The following is a 3,296-nucleotide window of genomic DNA, read 5'->3' as shown; positions in this document are numbered from 1 at the left end:
CATTGAGTTTAAACAACCCATCAAGTACATAACCTTTCCCAACAAACATTCCTTGCTTAGACAAAACTACCTTGTCAGACTTGAAGACCATCTTGAATCCATGTTTGTTTAACAGTGAGCCAGAAATCAAATTCTTCCGCAGCTCCGGAACATACAGTACATTGTTCAATGTCAGTTCCTTTCCAGAAGTCATCTTCAAAATCACTTTACCCATGCCCTCCACAGTAGACTGGGCAGAATTTCCCATCCATACCTTCTCCCCTTCCACGGTCTCAAAGGTAGAAAACAAGTCACGGTTGAAGCAAATGTGCCTAGTTGCACCAGTGTCAATGAACCACTCACGTTGGTTGGAGCCCACGAGGTTCACTTCAGTCACCATAGCCGAAAGGCTAATTTCTTCATCTTTCAGACTGCTTTGCTCAACGACATTTGCCTGCGGGCTCTTGTTTTTCTTCTTTGGAGCTTTGCAGTTAGTTGATTTGTGGCCAGTTTTGCCACAGTTAAAGCACTTTCCATGGAATTGGTTCTTGGAAATACCTCCTTTAGGACCAAGCTTCTGTTTGCCCTTATTCTTGGGACCTTTGTTGTGCTCCACAACATTGGCCTTAGAGCCACCAAAAACAGGACCAGTCCCATCATTATTCTTGTTGTCCTCCTCAATTCGAAGTCGAAGAATCAACTCCTCCAAGTTCATATCCTTTCGTTTATGCTTAAGGTGACCTTTAAAGTCCTTCCAACTTGGAGGCAGTAAGTGATTCGGACCGTTATTTAGTTCACCATTTTTTTTAAAGATTATTCACCATTTAGTTCACCATTTTAAAGATTATTCATAAGTGAACTATTAAATTTCGGATTATACCTACAGTTTTGTTTATACCCAAACAGTTATACATTTTGTGTATATGAATCAGGGAGGCATACTAGTTTTATGGCCATGACTTAAGAACATCTTGGCCAGTAGTCTCCTTAAACTGATATTATCTAAAGAGTTGGTCTTTAGTGAGGTTTTGTTTTACAACTTTCCTGGGGTATATACATTTGGAATCTCCCATCATGATTTGTATAATCTGTCAAAATTTTAAGTATTCCTTGCAAATGTGATTTGATTTCGGTTCATTAAAGAATAGCTATAGCATCTTTAATTTACTGAAGTCTTAAAGTTTCAATCTTGGTTACTTAAAGAATAACTACAGCTTATTCAATTTCCAAAGATTATTAAGTTATGATATTATAATTTAATTTGGTTGGGGAGTAGCCACAGCATCCTTAATCAGATTAAATTATATATATCTTTATCTTGATCACATAAAGATTACGCAAGGAATTGATAAATGTCTAGTGATCTTATAATTTTAATTTGGTTGGGGAGTAGCCACAGCATCCTTAATCAGTTAAAATTATATATTAAGCAGTTTATCCTGATCACATAAAGTTTTAGACATATAAGTTGTGATTAATTGTATCTAATATGATGGAATTTAGCCCACAGGCAATTTCGTTATATTTGTATAATTAATTAGGATGAAATACTATACTACGATCATAATTTAGCCCACAGGCAATTATGTATCGGAATGTAGTTAGTAGTTTTATCAGTGATGATAGAAGTAAAATCAATTTATTTACTTTATGGTATTTGTAAATAATTTCTAATTCTATCATGAAGTTAATTTTATGATGTAAACTTGGGATCATATTTCTTGAATGCCCACAAGGGTTAAGGAAAAGGAACTTGATTTCTTTAAGTTTTTTTATCATAATGGTTGTAATGAATCTTATTGAATTAAAACTTTAGCCCACAGGCAAGTTTTATGTCACTTGATTCTTCAACTCATTTGATAAATTGTTTCATCATAAATAAAAATTTTCAGTTGGATCTAATTGAGTAAGACTTTAGCCCACAGGCAAGTTTTATGTCTCTAGATTCTTCTGACTATTTGATAATTGAGATAAAATTATCATAAAGGGTTTCTTAATTGGATTTAATAGAATTAAAACTTCAGCCCACAGGCAAGTTTTATGTCAATAAATCCCAAACCCAGATAATATTTTATCACAATTTCTTAGAATTTATAAATTTAGTTCAATTATAATTCTAAGTTTCATGGTTTGCATTGGCAAAACATGTATTCAGTTACTTCCCAAAATTTAGCCACTTTTATTAATTATTCCACGAAAGTTTACTTGGTTCTTTGGTCTAACTATAGTAAGTTACGTGATATGATATACTTCTTTTGGATTCCAAAATAAAATGTATCTTTTCCAAATTCAACTTGGTTTTGGAAGGTGTATTTTTTGTTTTTAGTATATCCAACTATGGTGGGGAATTTTATCTTCATTATTTAGTTGGACTTTTATTGAACCAAATATTGATTATTCAGTATGCCCACTAATGGTGGGGAACTATATCCTCATTTATTAGTTGGTCAAATCAATTATGAGTATGTATATCATTAATTTTGCTAAAGAACAGTGGGAGTGATCATTAAGAAAAAGATCATTAAGATACTCCACTAAAGATTATGGATTTAACTATTGTCTTCATACTTCCCAATGCAAATTGGATTGTATGTCAAACAATAGTAGTCCAAAAGATTCCACAAGTATTAATCTTGAATTTGTTCATATAAATTCATAAGTTCAAATTATTGGACATCTGGTTGTGCAGCATATTTATGAAAATGTTGTACCAATATTAATGAATTTATTAGAACAAAATCATCTAACTTGTGGTGCACTGTCATTCTTTAGCATTTAAGAGTCTTTAGTTTCTTCAAAATTGATCCTGGGCCATTTTGGTATTTAAGGCTCAAGACAATTTTGCGAGACATAAAAGTAAGACTCATAAATATTCAGTTAAAGTGGATATTGTGATTATTTGGGAAGTTATGGTGTATGTTAACATTCCAAATTTATGGACTTAGAGGTTTTGGTTTGTTCTCTAAGTTATTGGAATGATTCTGTGACTTAACTATCTTTTGGCTATTTTAATGAGTGGGAGTGACAGACGTGTCAACTCTGAGCTCTTAGCTGTTAGAGGTAGTGTTCAAGTTTAGAAGTCACGGAATACAGTTAGCATTATGCTAACATTAAGAGATCTCTATTTGAGGCATGCTTTTAAGGATTTTAGAGATCATACAGTGTACTCTTTGTACAAATATTTGGATGGTTTCTCTCTTCAGTTGTGCACATAATATATTTTGAGAAACATCTCTTAAGTTATACCGAGAATAAACATTGGGTTTGTTCATGAGGGGCCTAAGTTAGAGAATTGAAATGCATGTGACCATAATGGA

General features: G+C 32.9%; 1 pseudogene; it reads left to right on the top strand.

The window, feature by feature from the left end:
• Positions 1-3,296, top strand: part of LOC116027545 — a 13,192-nt pseudogene that overhangs the window by 9,213 nt on the left and 683 nt on the right.

Source organism: Ipomoea triloba, chromosome 8 (assembly GCF_003576645.1).
Source record: "Ipomoea triloba cultivar NCNSP0323 chromosome 8, ASM357664v1".
Lineage (NCBI taxonomy): Eukaryota > Viridiplantae > Streptophyta > Magnoliopsida > Solanales > Convolvulaceae > Ipomoea > Ipomoea triloba.
This window is presented reverse-complemented; position numbering and strand designations above follow the sequence as displayed.